The sequence below is a fragment of the Rhinoderma darwinii genome, chromosome 2 (genome assembly GCF_050947455.1).
Source record: "Rhinoderma darwinii isolate aRhiDar2 chromosome 2, aRhiDar2.hap1, whole genome shotgun sequence".
Lineage (NCBI taxonomy): Eukaryota > Metazoa > Chordata > Amphibia > Anura > Rhinodermatidae > Rhinoderma > Rhinoderma darwinii.
Window position 1 is genome coordinate 229,753,349 of NC_134688.1, and position 17,753 is coordinate 229,771,101.

The 17,753-nt window shown below is 38.2% G+C and overlaps 1 protein-coding gene across 1 annotated transcript in view; it reads left to right on the top strand.

Annotated features, from left to right (window-relative positions):
* TMEM132E (transmembrane protein 132E) overlaps nt 1-17,753 on the top strand; it is a 378,804-nt gene that overhangs the window by 179,165 nt on the left and 181,886 nt on the right. The gene's annotated exons all lie outside the window — the stretch shown is intronic.

A 17,753-nucleotide genomic window follows, 5' to 3' on the forward strand; every position in this document is an offset into this window, starting at 1 on the left:
CTTTATGCAGCCCTCAGATAGGATTCCCTTTAAATTGTGGCGGTAAACAAAGTAAAGACAACCTAACCAAAAACCTCGCACCATAGAAATGGCATGTAGTGAGGTCCCCTATAGCAATAGAACCTAACAACGAACCAGATGGGACATATCCCTTAAGAAAATATTGTACTCAATATAAAAAGCACAAAAAATATCTTTATTAAATATAATGACAAAATAACACAGTAATAGAAAAAGAGAGATAATACAGCATATACGGAGACATATACAGCAGGGTCAGATAGAAAAGACCATGACCAACAGAATCAACCATATACTAATGATCACTCACACGCTCAAATAATATCCAATAATAACACAAGCCCAGGGGTGTGTAATATAAATCCCACATGTAGCAAATAGAAATGAGAAGGTGGCCTGTACAATATCAGAACCTATACAAAAAGGGGAGGGCAGGATAACATGTGGCAGCATGCATATAATGATAATACGTCAGAGCCAGCACAAAAAGGGTGCAGCTAAATCGATATGTATACAATAATACGTATAAAGACAGCGCAGTATAACTCAATAGATATATGTATACTGCTAGATAGAAGTCAGCACAAGAAAAGAGTGTAGCTATTGACGTATATCAAGAGATAGTGTAGCTCAGATAGCTATAGAAAAATGCAGCTGCCATAGTTAGACAATATAGCCCAAAAGTCAGTATAGGTTTAGCAAAAGCACATACACATACCCTGAGACATGTTGAAAGAGCGTGGAGGATCAGAAGATCTGGGTGAACAAGCGCCTCGACGCGCGTTTCGCCCGATAGACCGGCTTCGTCAAAGTAAGACAGATTTTGTTCAAGGTTGGTTTTCAGCAGCCTGGTTATATACTGTAATTTATATACTCAGCTCTGCCATTGTATTGTTGATCCTCAGCCATAAAAGACATTATAATTCTAATATTAGCATGAAATAGTATATAGTGTGTGTATAGATGTCAATGGCTACAATACAAGGAGGCATTTTGGAATTCATTTCACATTTACTATGTATTGGGACTGTATAAAATAGTGATATTTCTCCGTTTTTTCAAGTGCTGTGAACAGCTTAAAGGGGTAATCTGCGAAGTGAAGTTTTTTTCTTAGTGGCAGCAAATTAAATAAATATACAAAAAAGCAATACTTACCTATCCTTGCCCCGGCGATCTAGCGCAGCGGCCATGTTGTATTTCTTGCATTATGCCAGAAATACGATTCTTCACCACAGAGCCACGCTGATCCTTCTGATTGGCTGCAGCAGTTACATGCTACTTGCAAGTAAACAACCACCAGGAGTGCCGCCGGATTTTTGCAGCCCCTAAGAAAAAAAATTCACTTCCCGGATAACCCCTTTAAAGAGGTTCTCCACTACTGCTGTGAACTAAAATAAACCATCAGGTCTCCAATGAATATGTCTTAGTAGACATGTCTGTCTTCCACATCACCACCATTCTCTCTCTGTAGACATAGCCAATGGAGGCTCAATAGTTTATTCCTTCTGCGCAGCCTGAAGTTGCAATTTTGGTGCGCTTAATGATCTTAAAAAATATATTCAGTTTTAGCACAGAAATATCCATTTAAAGTATGCCTTCAATATAAATAAAACTTAACATACAATTAGCTTGTCTTTTCATGTAAAAGCTATTGCTGGTACATGCATTATTTTCATTCCCTATTTCCACCCTCCCCCATCTTTTTTGGGTAGGATTAAATATCCATTTTCTCCTGTTTTTATCTGATCCTTCTCACGTCTTGTTTTAGAAAACCTGATGTGACCAGGAGTTAGATCTGTACAAGTATTGTCATGTGATATAATGACTACCTGTATGTGTTATAAGAAAGGTTAGCACAATAGGTGCCCCTTGTATCTTCTGCTCCTTGGAAATTACATTTTCCGTTTACTTTATAGTCGGATGTCCACGGACAAATCATTGATGTCTGTATTTATATTTTATTTCTTGTATCCACCTCAATAGATTATTTGTCATATTTGGAAGGAATTAGCTTTTAGATAAGAAACCTGTCAGCCTTTGTGTAGTCTCTAATCGTAGAAAAATATACAATTTAAAGGTCAGAATTTACATCTGATAAAAAATTCTTAATTCAAAACTCATGAGCTTTCGGTGTGACAAGGTAGAACAATGCGTCTAATTCGCTCTGGCCTTGATACTTGACTTTCATAGCCGAGGAGCTGAGTGAGACTTAGAACTCACAGTACTACTTAATGGCGTTTTATGAATATGTAAAACCTAAATTACTCAATTACTAGCAGTGAGGAGTAAAAATGACAGTCCGGAATGTGTGGATAATCTGTTCTATGTAATAATTGCCATATAAACACTCTTTCTAGGAAACACTGTACACTTACTGTACATGGTGTATGATCTGTATCATGTAACAAGTGATTGAAGATAAATGTGGTACAGTAGGCATAGTCGCTTGTTATGGACAGATTTGCCCCCTTGCTTCTAGTATTGTTTTCTGGTGGATAGGTGGGATAGGCCAAAAGTCAAGCTTTCCAAATTTCTACTCTTCTGCAGAATGACTTGATGTGTTCATCTGGGCCTATAGTGTAGGGTGTTGAATAATGGGTAATTATAAGGAACATCTACTTTTGCAGAGATTCAGTGAGCTATGTATAGTATGATAGGAAGCGAGACATGGATACACTGGGCTCCATTACTTGGCCCTAGTCTAGCTCGCTTGGCTCACATAGTATTCATTCTGACTTAAAGGGTTATTCCCATCTACATAAATCTAGCTATTCAGCTCACCCTTCTAAAGATATTAATTTTTGTAATTACCTTCCTATATCCCAGCGATATCATTTTCTGGATATTCTTTCTTCAAGTCGCTGTCAGTCCCTCTTTCTTTGTAGCTCGTTGTCTAGGAATCCGGCCACCACTATTTACCATTAGCGGTGGCCGCGCTTGCGCAATGATATCCTCTTCGTCCTTAGGATAGGATGTCAATTCTCTCATGAACACGCATATCGGCGCATTAGATGCCGGGCCGGCCACCATTCAGACACATCAGTGGTCGGCTCCAGGTACAAGTAGCAGTAAGAAGGAAAGTGACGGGACCATTCAGATCTTCGTGGGAACGTGTAAGTTGAGTTTTGTTTTTATTATTTTTATGGTTCGCTGGGTGCTGATGCCGGACGGGTGCTGCGACTACACTACATGTGGGGGGTGAGTGTTGCAACGAGATGGGGGATGCAGCTTAGCGCGAGGGGGGAAGCAGCTTTCCGCAAGGGGGAGAAGTGGCTTTCCGCAAGGGGGGAAGAATGTTACAGAGAAGGGTGCCGCAATTCACGGTGTCTTCGTCTCAAGCGGGCTTACCATGCCTGATTGAGACGAACATTCTCCCGATGCTGCTAGAACTAGAACAACGTCGGGAGCGCGCACACTGCAGAGCGGCTTGATTGACATTGAGCCGCTCCGCCCCTTTTTATAAAAGAACCAGCACTAGCTGAGTTATCATGTTTAAAAAAAATGTCGTTAGGGAATGAATTTTTTTAATTTTTTAACAGCAATTGATTTCTAATTTAATTTCAACTTAGAATGTATAAATTATTTTTTTTTTACTCAACTTGGGAATAACCCTTTAAGTAGAAAAAATTATATTCAATCTTACCGCACTCCCCAGGCATGTGTTTGCAAGGTAACGAATTAGAAAGATATACAAGACCGATCTGACACTCCCGAATAAAATCTTAATTTATTTTACTAATTAATTACAGTGACTGGATTAAAAACACTATCTTTATTAGTGCTTTCTATTTTTATTGTAGCTATGGATATTATTTTGAAGTCAGTTGGACAGAGCCCCTGCTAAGAATTGTACATATATTGTTGGCTTTGGGTGCTGTCTATTTTCCTTTTTTGGTACAGTGTATCTTGGATGATGCACTTTACCGCTTGTAACATGTTGCTATATGTTTTATTGAATTAGCTAAATAAATGAAAATTGTATTCAGGAGTCCGGGATCGGTTATGTATATCTTTCTACAGTAGTTCTGACTAAAGTGCTTGCTGACACTATCTATTTAAATTGAAGCAGTTTTCTATGGTCCAGTAGAACCAATGGGGTGAACAACCAATAATTAAAGGCAGGAAAAACCCAGGAAAATATTTTACCTCCACCCCCCTTGTTCCAGGTTCCGCACAATACATTCCATTTGGAGTTTACCTATTAAATATTGGGCTGTGTAATACATAAGAATGCACACGGTTTATACAGCGCTATACAGGCCAGGGGGCTTCTCAATAAATGATCTGGACAAGTTGTGAAAATATATGACATATTTAGCTGAGCATCCTGAGCGTCTTAGATGAGTTTGGATGAGTTTGTAGATCTATATGTGGCATGGAGGCAGACTTCTACAGTTATGAGTATAAATTAAAGCTGATAAATATGGCTATGCAGGCTCAGTATGTATACAATAGGGTGTACGTAATGCTACTTGTCTTTTGTAGGACTACACCGCCGTTCCTCCTTTATTACTGAAAAGACAAGTTATGTAGATTTTTTTAATGTTTTTCCTGCAGTAACTAAGCCTCCTGCTAAGAGCAATCATAACTGCATTGTGAAGCGCAGCGACCCCTGTAACGCTCGCATTGCTAGAGTTAAGCAAACTTGATTAAAAGTAAAATGTCTGAGGTGTAATCAGAGCTTCATTCCAGTTAAATCCGAAAATGTTTCTAAGAAGCCCAAAATGTGTTAAAAGATGACAAATAGGCGCTCCAAGTCTTAAGAATTAAAATGAGCATCTACATTTTACTGAATAGTATAATACTGTACATGAATGATAGAGCAAGATAGCCGGCATGTACAAAAACATCATTTATTCACCAGCGACCATCATAACGCTGCATGCTTCAGTGTTATGTTGTATGGATTAGACACTTATGATATGAAGTAAATGCATGATGACATATTGTCACACAAATCGACTTGTATTTAGCCAAGTGGGAGGAGCATTGAGGACCTGTCAATCTATAATTCCCTTTAATTTCAGCCTATGGTCACTCAGCATCAAAACGTATTTCCATAATTTCTATTAATTGATTGATTGCTATTTAACATGCATTTCTGTTTGGTTCCCTGCACACACGGCAGATTCTGTTGCAGATTTTGTGCTTGCTTGAGAAACAACCCATTCAGATCGATGGAACTGATTTTCAGTCGAATAAATTTCTGCAACAAAATGTGTAGTGTGTGCAAGGGGCCATTGTCATTCTCTGTTTACACCCTTTTTTTGAAATTGCCAAAAATATTGGCATAGAACAATCTGTAACCAAATATAAAGAGCGGGCTGGGTGTATTTATCTTTTGGGCGGACAGTGACCTATCCATATGTGTCACATAGTTGATAAGGTTGAAAAAAAGAATATAATCCTACCGTGTTAATCCAGAGGAAGGCAAAGCCATGGGGGAGGTTGATGCCAATTGCATGGAACATGGAAATCAGAATAAATCCCTGGATCAACGTCCCATCTTCAGAATCTAGTACATATAACTTGTAATATTTAATTTTTCAAGAAAGATTCAAGAAGGGCCTTTATGCCTGTCAAACCGTAACGCAGGTGTCCTAAGGCGAGATCAGGGAGGACAGAAATCTCCCGTGGAGCCGAAGGGTAAATGATCGACCACCACAACATCCTGTGGCAGAGAGTGCCATAGTCTCACTGCTCTCACAGTAAAGAATCCCCGTCTATGATGATGGTGAAACCTTTTTTTCCTCTAGACGTAGAGGATGCCCCCTTGTCCTTGTTACAGGCCTAGGTGTAATAAGATCATTAGTAAGATCTTTGTACTGTCTTGTTATATATTTGTACATTGTAATTAGATCGCCCTTAAGCTGTCTTTTTTCTAAACTGAATAACCACAAGTTTGATAACCTTTCTCGGTACTGCCCATTCCCTTAATTACCTTGGTCGCCCACCTTTACACCCGCTCTAGTTCAGCCATGTCCTTCTCACACACAGGTGCCCAAAATTGTATACAATATTCCATATGTGGTCTGACTAGTGATTTGTATAGAGGCAAATGTGTGTGGTGCAGGACTGCAAATGATAGGTACAATAAAATGATGTGAATAGGGAAGGCAAGAACAAAGCAACAAATAAATAATGGATGCCCAGCAGAACTGAATAGTTTCTTATAGGTCCTATGATTAATAGTGAGAGATTGTGATGTGAATTTCGACTCTACATTTCATTTAATCATTTTAGTGGATCAATGAAACTTGACCCATATATCATTGTTCGTGTTACCTGACCTTTGAGTCTTACTTAGAAATGAGCTACTATGTAACTATATCAACGATTCCTTATTCCTCTATGAGCAATGTATAATATTCAATAGTCAAGGTGCGGCTGAAAAGGCGTCAATATGGCTTCTTGTACTGCGCACTTTGGCTGAATATGTATTTTTCTCCAGTGAAGCAAAAAAAAAAAAGGTTGAAGGAAATTTTAATATGAAGAAGAAAAATATGTTCTGTTAAAAAAGGTGTCATTTAAATTATGCTGCCCATGCTTGTGTGAGAACCTCTAGGATATTATCTGAAAGCTATACCAAATTATCTCTATTATTATTCCGAACTGGCTGCAGTTTATCCTATATAATGTTAAGTAACTTTAACCACTCTACTAATAGCTGCGAGCGTCTTCTCTACTTTGCAGCACCTTTGAATTTTAATTGAGAAATTATAGCGCTATGGTAGTTTTAACACGTGCTTTATATCCCATTTGCTATCTGTGAGGAATCTCACTTCTTCTTCCAATATCTCTCCTTCCTTTGCTTTTAATGCCTTTTTTCTGCCTATCTTTTTTTCCCCTTGCATGCGCTTCTTCTCACGCAGTAGAACTTTGCTTTCTTGTATCCATCTGCTTCCCCCTAATCTTACACAGTCCATTTCTTGAATTTAATGAATCCCACTGAAAATCCTCTTTCTGCATCTTCAAAGAGAGCAATTAAAAATTACAAGCTCATGTTCAAATTGGTTAGAAATTCAGAATTGTTTGTTTGCCAGAGAGAAAATCTCGGGAGCCTCAATGTTTAATGGAAAATGTTAGAATTTGTTTATCGCACATCTTGTCATCCGCACCATTGACCTATTACTTATATGTGTGAAGTTTGCACTACCCAGCACAAAATAGAATGAAATAATATATGTATTTCAAACCGATACTGAAGTATTCATTAGTCCTCTACAGTCAAATATCTGAAGGATGTCCTTAAGGGTTGGACCAATGGACAAAGGCGCATTCACACCTTAGAGGAAGGCAATGTAAGGGCTGAGTCGTTGCTGCAATGTGTACTTCAGGCCTTGTCCAGCATAGAGGGAGCTCATGTATCATAAAGGAAGATAGAAAAAGAAATGGCGACAGCACACTGCGACACTAATGCCACCTAAGCCACTAAATATAAATAAATATGCATTACTGCTAAATCTACTTACAAATAGGGAGGTTCTTAGCGCATATTTTTATCAAGTGTTTGCCCACCTGTCCCGACAAGACGACCTCTAAGGTGGGGACCTACTCTGCACATACACCCAGAACTGGGACTAAGCCTACATATATATGAAAAAATGGGAGGAATCCTCCAGCTCACCTTGATGCAGGTTCACACTGCTTGTAGCGCTCGGGTCCTCGTGTCTGCACACGGCATGGATAAGGAAGAGAGAGCAAGGATTGGATCCTGCGCTGGATCCAATCCTTGCTCTCTCTTCCTACATATATATCTGGGGATGGTAGGAACCAGCACTAAACTAATTAAAATCACCCAGGGCAGAATGGGAGCAGTTTGAACAGCACATTCCAACAAAATGATACAAAACGTGTATTCAGGTGTGAGAACATCTGTGACTGCAAATATACAGCAGACAAAGAAATGACGACAGCACACTGTGAACACTAATGCCACCTAAGCCACTAAATATAAATAAATATGTATTACTGCTAAATCTACTTACAAATAGTTCTGGGTGTATGTGCAGAGTAGGTCCCCACCTTACAGAGGTCGCCTTGTCGTGGCAGGTGGGCAAACACTTTTTGATCAAAAATGTGCACTAAGAACCTCTCTATTATAAGTAGATTTAGCTTTAGTGCATATTTATTTATATTTAGTGGCTTAGGTGGCATTAGTGTTCACAGTGTGCTGTCGCCATTTCTTTTTCTGCTGTATATTTGCAGTCACAGGTGTTCTCTTTTGTTGTGTTTATGTGATTCATATATAAAGGGAGATAGGCGTAGCTATAGGGGAACAGAGGTAGCAGTCATACCCATGCCCCGTGCCTAAGGGGGACCAAAGGCTCTCCTGACACATAAAAATAAACCAGTATTATAAATGGCAAATGGAGGGGCCCGGTTGGATTGTGTCCAAGGAAGTCATGCCTATGAAGGTAGAAAAATATTTTTTACAAGTAAATTAGAAAGTTACTTGATTTGTATTAATATGGTCAATTATGGCCAATGGTAAAAATGTCATTATGGTCTCCCATTGCTTCTTGACATCGCAGCCAATCTCTAGTTACAGACTTGACATCACTAGGGCACAGAATTTTAAAGATATTATAAGGTATGTTTATTATAATGTGTATTTTTTTAACATAATCAGCGTGGTAGAGAAAATAGTTAGGGTTTTAAAAGCCGTTTATACAGCCACACAAGCTAGACTTTGAGGACTGTTCATTCCCTATGCCACTGGCGTCTACTTATGTTGGAGGAGCATTTGGGCCTTGTCAATAACCAGGGCTCAGGTTTGAATGCTACCTCTGCACCCCCTAGAGCTATGCCCCTGCACTTGCGTCACCATGAGCCTTCTTGGTTATACTGATTTGTTGAAAGCCCAGAAATAGGCATGACCTGGTTAAGTAGAATCGTGTGTTGAATGCGTCACTTACCTCTATTCTAAAAACCCCCCCATTTTTACTTCCCAGAAAACACACAGGAAACGAGGTTGGATTTAATGGCCACAGCAGCCGTTTATTTATAAATAACCTGAAAATGTAAACATATCCAAAAGTTATAAAACCTTGGGAATTCTCCACCGTAGAATTCCCTCTAATAAATCATTTGACCCTACATGGGTCAGGATGTTTATAAACATAAACAATAAACATCAATAATAAATAACAAATGTAAATCACCCATATTAACACACACTAAGACAGGGGAAGTCCTTGAAGTTATTCCTTTTTTGTTTAATTGAGATAGCCATCTGCCAACCACCACCTTTTTACCTACAGCCGTAACCAGGCTCGGAGGCACCGCTCGCCTCTGCAGATGGCTCCGACCAAAAACCCACTTTAAAGGGATAACACCCTAAAAAGTCTTCCACCATTATTCCTTTTTTGGAGGACGCATACCCCCGATGCGCCCCCCCCCCCCACCAGTTTGTACTGACCAACCTCAAGGATTCCCCCCGCCAGCTGCCATGACACCGACACATGCAACCAACAACCATACCCACAAACACCGTCAGAAAGCGCTAGCAACCCCACCACTGGATGTAAAATAAACCATACCCAAAAAAAAAGGGCGGGAGGGCGGGAACTTTTACTTGCTTTTTTGATGTTGCTCTTTTCCCTGCTTCCCTCAGAATGAAGAAAGCAGGAAGAAGGCAACAGACCTAACGTACCATCCCCAAGCTCGACTCTTCTCTAACCATAATACTGACTCCCTCAATTTAAACTCTCTATGAACCCCACGCTGAACTTCTGACCTACTCTCTCCTAAGCCTGTCATGGAGGCCTCCCCTTACTGTCTTTTAGGCAGCAGTGCGGCCTCTGCTGGAATCCCCCCTCACTGCCTGAGTTGGCTGTACCGGTGTTCTGTAATGTTTGGACTTAGTGCCCTCTGGTTTAACCCTCTATAGACATCTCATAAATACACTTCCATGTATAATACACTCTTTCATTTTCCATTATTACAACAATGAAGAATATGAAATGGATACATTACAACATGATCAACACTTTAATTATGTTTTTTGTGTGTACACGTTTTTGTTACCATTAGCGAAAATGTTTTCCTGAGTACAGTAAGGGTTAGCCAATCAACATCCAGCACTGTTGTATATTTTTATGAGCCAGATGCTTTATTACTGGCACTTGTGCAATATTTTCAATGGTTTTCATTATCTGTCTGTCTACTGATTAATCATAGTAGGGAATGAAATGACTCATGACATTTGGAAAATTGACTATATCCATTTGCATTCTAACTTGCTTTATTCCACAGATCTATTACACATATATATATATATATATATATATATATATATATATATATATACATATATACAGAGAGAGAAAGCGAAATAAAGAGAACCTTGAATTTACATAACAAAAAAACACTTATTTTCTAAAATAGCGGTTGAATTGCAACTACTTGTCTTCTGTTTTACTCATTCAAGCAGATATATTGTAGAAGAAATTAGGATAGAGAATGATAGAGAATTGAACACTGAAATGCAGGACAAAGACTTCAAGAATAAACCAGATTCAGATGGATGGAAAAAACTGTCGTGTTAACACACCCTTCCTATGTTACTTAATAATGGAACAAGCATAAAGTTTTTTTAAATACAAGTGAATCAGTAGAATTTCCTTAAATGATGGGAAATGTGTCCAGCATTTTTATCACTATTATCAATATATTGTTACTTTATTTTACTGCTTTTGGTGAAGGAATGCATTCCTACGTGAAAATTCAATGTTCTGTATATATATATATATATATATATATATATATATATATATATATATATATATATATATATATTCCCAGGTTTAAATTAATTTAATGTCTAAGAGGAGTCTTTTAGATTCCTAGGGTGCATACGAGTGTTTCTACCTTTGTACCTTCTCCTCATGTACTTATCGAACGTCAAGGGGTATAAATATGAGTATAACATACACAAGACTGACAAACGTGGAGAGAGGAAGATGGGATGACAGCGAGGAAGAATTTGTGAATATTTTTACACATCTACAGGTTGGGTGATTAAAGGCTGGTGTCCATAGTCCATAAAGTGAAAGGCTACAACTTTTTTCCTTAGGTACACCAGGAGCAGCTCTGACGCAAACTGTAGCTCTAAGGCTGGTTTCGCACCACCTTGAGCTGTAGGTTCAGCATATATATATTCCAGAAAATTGCTCCGATGTATATTTTTAACATGCACACAGACTATCATTAGCCAAACATGTCATCGGAGTGTCCTTTTTGCACACTTTGGCCGGTATACAATATGTCATACTTTTCCTCGACTGTATTGAAAAGCAATTCAGTACAACTGTATGCAGAAAAAGAAGAATGTTTACTGCACGGCATACATTTGTTTTTAATGGGAGACAATGCAACTGTGCAGGAGGAGATAGACTTTAAGAAATCAATAAAACATGGCAGAGATTATGGTAACAATGGTTTCTTGTGATATTTTATACATTGTAAGAGTAGTGGTGTTTTATTATAATGCTGTCATATCGGTATGACATATGGATTTTACGTTTATCAATGCAGGAAACAGACCAAAAGCAATGTGCAACCATGATGAGCTCATTTAGGGAAACGTCTTTTCCAGTATGGACAGTGTCCTGTTTGTCATTAGTTGAGCCTAGTGTAAGAGAGTCACTTAGGTCAGTCCCATGGGCATTTAAATCATATCCCCTTTGACTGCTTAATAGCTTTAGAGATGATGCAGTGAAGAATGGGACAGATGCTAAGATGGGGTAAATGGCCGTGACAGCTGGTGGGGTGAATGTCAGATAGCACTTTTGTAACATAATTCATTTATGTAGGCAGAATGGCTTCTGTGGTCATATTGCTCTTACTAATGCACTAGGTTTGGTTTTGCCACTGTGGCATATTCACTTTACACATTTAAACATTTCTATCTGTCATGCATTTCTGTAAGGTGGATTTACTGTATCCCATATTCTCTCTTATATGTTTCATATTTTACCATTTCATTCTGTATTGTTGTTTCTACTTTTAGAGACACCTCCCATACTACTATACCATCAATACTACTATAGATTTTATTGGATTTTTTTGCCTTTCAAATCTTTACATAAAAATAGTTATACAATACACTGTGTAGTTATTTTAATAATTTACTACAGTCTGTTACATTACATTTTATCCTTGCTTGACTATGTTTCTACAAAGTTCATAGCAGTAACATAATAGTTACCCTATAGTGCCCTAGTTTTTTCTTGTTGTCTAGCTTAGATAAAATGACAAAGCATTACAGTCCTTCTGTTTATACATGTTAACATTTTGACAATATAATGTAGAATTCCATATATCGTATTATAAAGTAACACCCCCCTGTATACAATCGTATACATACACACATATTATACAGTAGGCACAGATATATCACACAGCTTTGGTTTTTATTAGCGATTGTGTCATAAAAATGATAATGTTTGTTCCTTATTCCACATATAATATACATAATTAGAAAAAGAAAGAAAGCAAGGCATCTAAATCCTCATCACACAATTAATGGAATCCAGCAGCTCTGTAGCTGTAGACATGGTCGTAGATTTCCAGTATCATATAAGTATACCACACAGATTTTAGCTCACCCACGGACAGAGCGTAGGTCAGGAGGCATATTTTGCATGCTCCACCTCGATCTTGACTCTCTCTAAGAGTCAGCATTATGTGCACCAACACATTGGTCGACTTGGCTCCTTCAGTACAAAGACTTATGCCTTTCCTCATGAAAACACTACCAGTTAATTTGGATGATTCTGTAATTGATTTTTAGCCCCATCCCAAGCCAGAAACCATCAGATACATACAGTGAAACCTGGGGGGGGGGGGGTCTACTCAATGAAGGAGGCCTATATACATAGGATATAAGAGAATTGAAAATCTGTCTCAGAAAATTTTGAACTAAAATTGGTATTGTCTTCTCAAAGACGAGGGTTCGGTGTATTAAACTATGCTTTAGTCCCTTAATTCCTAATACATTTTTTGAGAAGTAGAACAAGTCATTTCAGAGTCAGTAGGCTAGAATAAAGTCTTAAAATAATGTGAGTCCTGTCTCCAACTATTTACGTATGAAATCATTACAATCTGTCTGGATAAAAGTCATTTATACAAGATAATATATAGAGTTCATGTATTCCTAATGATAGAACCAAGTTTTACTAGATACCACTGTTGTAACACTATTGCCTCATAATGAACAGAATTCTAGTCACTTCCTCTTCTTTCCTCACTGGCACCCTGTGAGCTGTTTATCTGGTCAAATGTATTAGCAGTAAACTATATATCATCAAGATTTTCAGACACAGCTATGCAGACAAGTCCTTGAACATGTCAGCCTCATCCATAATATATTGGACACCCCAGTGGCAGACATATCAAAAGCTGTCAGTACGAAGTGCCTGACTCATATACATAGACAATTTAAAAATAGACAAGAATAAAGGCTAAAATAGCTTGGCTAATAGAGTCCAGGAGATTTTTAAAGAGAAACCACAAGTCAATCAGGTCTGTGGGGGTCCGACACCTGGAACCCGCACCAATCAGCTTCTCCGGCTGCCTCGGGGCACCGGACGATCATGCCGGAAGCAGATGGCTCCGGCCACGGAATAGCAGCCGAGCTGCCGTACTGCAGCTCTGGTCCTATTCAAGTGTTTAGGAGCAGAGCTGAAGTTCAGCAGCACGGCCGCTATGCAACGCACGTAGATAACTTCTTCCGGCTCCGTACACTGCATAATGTGCAATGACATCCTGTGTCCACAGACAGCCGTAGCAGCAGATCAGCACGGGATCCGGTTGTCGGACCCGCACTGATGATAAACTGATGACCTATCCGGTGGATAGGTCATTAGGTGTCCAGTAGTAGACAACCCCTTTAGTGGATGTTAAGCATTCTCTGAAACTTGGTTCATAAACAGGTACATAGATAGAAGAAACATTGGTCAGTTGTTTAAGTAACTAAGGGGGTAGTTACTTTTTCGCATGGGTGATATTAATGTGGGTTAACTTTGCTCCTTAAATAAATGGAGTCCTAATACAATACTTTGGTATATGGTTTCCTTTGCCTAATAAAAAGAAATGGCGGACAAGTGGAAAGAGGCAAATACAGTTTATTTTTACTAAATGTATACAACTAATAATAATAATAATAATAATAATAATAATAATAGTAATAATAATGTATCCATTTCAACTACAACAGAAGAACAAGAGAAGCATTACTCAGCTAGTAAATACCCCGCCACTCCAGCGAAAACGCTCCAGTGATCCCCAGTTGTCTTTGTTTGCTGTCCTTCATTGGTAACTTGATGACTATCCGCATATGACCGCTGCGGAGGCAAGTGATTGGCTACAGCAGTCAGGTGCGGGTAGTTGGAAAGTCATCACTGCAGGACAGCAAACAAAGACTGCTGGGGATCACCTGGACATTACAGTGGAGTTATGTTACCTTTGTTATTTTAGAACATTTCCTGCCTTTAGCCAATTTTTTCTTTGTCTCTTAAAACACCTTTATTTAAATTATGCATTCATGAGCATCACGTTCAAGAACATTTTGAAAGCCAGGTAGGCTTTTGCAACACTTAGGATATATACCTAGTGCTCTCTTCTTTTTATATTATTTCGTTCACCACACGTTCCATTAAATTGCCATTAATTTTCTCATGTTGACATTTTTCTCTTTTTTGAAAATATCCATTTAGCACATTTTGACACAGTTTGATACATTCTGCTGGATGAGAGATATTCAAAGGAATGTATAAGTGTTATTGCAATCAGTTCTGTAGTAGTTGAAGAAAGAACTTGTAAATACAATGTAATAGCTTCATAGCAGTGTTATGGACGGAGGCACTACGCAATATAGAGGTTAATTCTGCACAGTATAAACTAAATTCAGTGATGTTGTACATGGTCAATTCCGAATTTAATTTCTAAAAAAGTTTAGAAAATGAAAGCAATTCTGTGACTTTAAGACTGCAACAATGTTTCAAAATTGTCAAAAATATTTATGAATAATTATATTTATAAAGCACTGACATAGTCACCTATAGAGGGCACCTAAATGTTATTACTAGCAATTAATTTCACTATCGCAGCTTCACAAAGGTCGAATATTTTTCAGTATAAAGCAGATTAAAAGGGCGTATAACCTAAAGTATGCATTATATAAAGATAAAGCTGTTAATATCATCCACAAGTATGTATGGAAATGCTCGTTTAGAGATATTACAGGAACGCTCTCCAGTCAAAGTGGCTGTTAACAGGGAACAATAGATTGCATTCAACGTGTAATCAAAAATGTCTGTGTTGCCATAGCAACCAATCAGATACATTCTTTCTTTTATAACATACACTGGAAAAATTAAAGCTTAGTTATTATGTATGTGAGAATGGGCAACATAGACACTTTGTATCCTCAATAGTTTTTTGCATGAACCCCTGTGTCCTTTGGGATTGTAAAACTTAATAAAAGACACTATTGCTTGTACCATATATAAGTACGCATCCCCAACTATAACATCTAACATCTATTTGTATGTGTAACAAGCATAATGACGGTTCAAAAAAATTCCAGTCGTATGTTACGTATCAAAGAACTGTTTGTACAACACTTTTTTTCGGTGACAGATTTTAAAGAAGCCTCTAGCTATTTTATATCTCACGATTGGAAGTCTATCAAGGAGTTCTTGCCCCCCACTTTCCTGGCAGACATAACTGAAGTAATTGGATGATAAACATGTTGCAATATTTGTGACCTCTTAGATATTCTTCCTTTTGTCAAAGAAAACTTTCTAGATGTCAGGTATTTAATGGTACAATTGCGTTGATAAAATGCAGAACATTTAGGGTATGTTTACACAGGCTATTTTCAGAAGTTCTAAAGGCCGTAAACGTCCCGAAAAACGGGTGAAAAATCAGAAGCAGAACGCCTACAAACATCTGCCCATTGATTTCAATGGGAAATACGGCGTTCTTTTCCGACAGGGCATTATTTTACGCCTCATTTTCAAATAAAAAGAAGTGCGCGTCACTTCTTGAGTAGTTTTTGGGGCTGTTTTTCATTGATTTATTAGAAAAACAGCTCCAAAAACGGAAGTAAAAAACGCTTGATGCTTTAAAAACGGCTGAAAATCCAGAGCTGTTTTCCCTTGAAAACAGCTCCGTATTTTCAGCCGTATTTTGTTAAGCGTGTGAACATAGCCTTACTAATATAACTGCTCCAATTATGTGTCATACTAAGGCCTTACAGTGGCACACAAAGTCACTATGGGTCTGCCTTGCGGTGGCACACAGAGTTGCAGTGGTAATTCAATATACCACCCTTTGTCACCTACAAGCAATGCATCAGTACTATAGATCATTTCATGTATCAGCCTATAAGTGCTGTACTACAGATCTGAAGAACACAAATCTGTAATATGATAGTGTGCATGAGGCCTAAGAATTATAAATTAATCCCAACATGTCCTTATGATGCGTTCTCTAAGTATCAGCAGCGCTCTAGTTTACTTCTAGTTGTCAGGTAAGGAGAAGTAGAATTGTTGCTGTACGCCATTGCTCAAAGCCTGTAGAGGTTCCATTGGACTCGTATATATCGAGGTATTCAATGCTTCTAGGGAAGAAGACCCCTATACATATGGAGTGCGATGGAACATACTATGATATTCGGTTAGATTCCAATAGAATAAATGAAATCAAGGAGACTATAGAAGTATAGAGGAGGGTTCATGTATATCTGTTGGAAGCCCTATTATGGAGTTGTGTAAAACAGAGACCTATTACAGCCATGTGCATCTATTGTGTTGTGTCATTTGGAACAGTTCAGTCAGTGGTGTGCTCCATCCACTTTGAATTTACATTAGATTTATTGGTAAAGCCATAATAAATAACAGATGGCAGCAATGAGTAACTGATCAGACAATTGGATTCTGGATTAAAAAGTGCATCATGAAATATTAATATTACAAGATATTGTTCCTGCCATCTGGGAGCATAACATTTATATAATATAAAAAAGAATGTAAAGTACATTTTAAAATAAATGATTGTAGTAATAATAATAAGAAGAAGTAGAAGAAGAAGAAAAAGAATGTGCATGTTTATTAATGTGATGTAGAGGTATTGTAGATTCTATATTCCCTGTATAGTAGAACAGTCGGACTGTGCGCCTGCTGTGCCAGTATGGTAGGGTTTGTGTGTTTAATCTGACACAATTGTCTTTGTCTGTTCTTTTATCCGATAAAGCAAATGGCAGCATCAAGTGGCTGAATATGGATTGTTCATAATTTAATCATGAGCCGGCACAGCTGGCCTTTATTACTAGTCATCAGGTGGTCACCTTTGGCCTGTGCCTTTTGTCCTGATGGCTAAAAGCATGTACGCTATCATGCCCAGCTCTGTGGTAACCATGCTAATGGATGCGGCAATCAGTGTCTGATTTCAAGTGGGCAGGTGGCCACTCCACGAGCCTGATCTAGTCACTTTATAGCAAATGTTCTTTGCCCCTAAAGACCTTAAGCAGCTTATGGGAAATTAGATCAGCATGCTGTCTCCACCTCATACACGATGTATTTTATGTCAGTATTTAGCTATAGACTATATAGAAAGGGCAAGTGATGAAACTGCTATTGAATCCAGGAATGAGAAACTATAATTACCGTCTACCAAGTCTTCTTCCAAATTCACATAATTGCTGTTTACATTTTCTGCACAAT